Here is a 273-nt window from a genome sequence, read left to right on the forward strand (position 1 = left end):
ACATGAAATGCTCTGAGTGGCAGGTTGTGAATCCTCAGGGGCTCCCTTCACTTTGGTGTTCCCAGATACAATGTAGGAGCCTAGGCCCTAGAGTTTCGGGACACTTTGGCCTGTCCCGCTTTGCCCCTCTGCCAGTCTCTGGCCTCTTCTGAGAAATGCTTAGGGAGCCATACACCTACATCGAGTGGCTCAGTCCTCCAGATTTCTGCTTTGTCCAGTGACCTGGGTAGACCGAGATTGAAGACACAAGCTGAGCTAGACCATGGCTCTCTC

This window comes from Panthera pardus, unplaced genomic scaffold, assembly GCF_024362965.1.
Source record: "Panthera pardus isolate Hobbes unplaced genomic scaffold, ASM2436296v1 HiC_scaffold_2, whole genome shotgun sequence".
Lineage (NCBI taxonomy): Eukaryota > Metazoa > Chordata > Mammalia > Carnivora > Felidae > Panthera > Panthera pardus.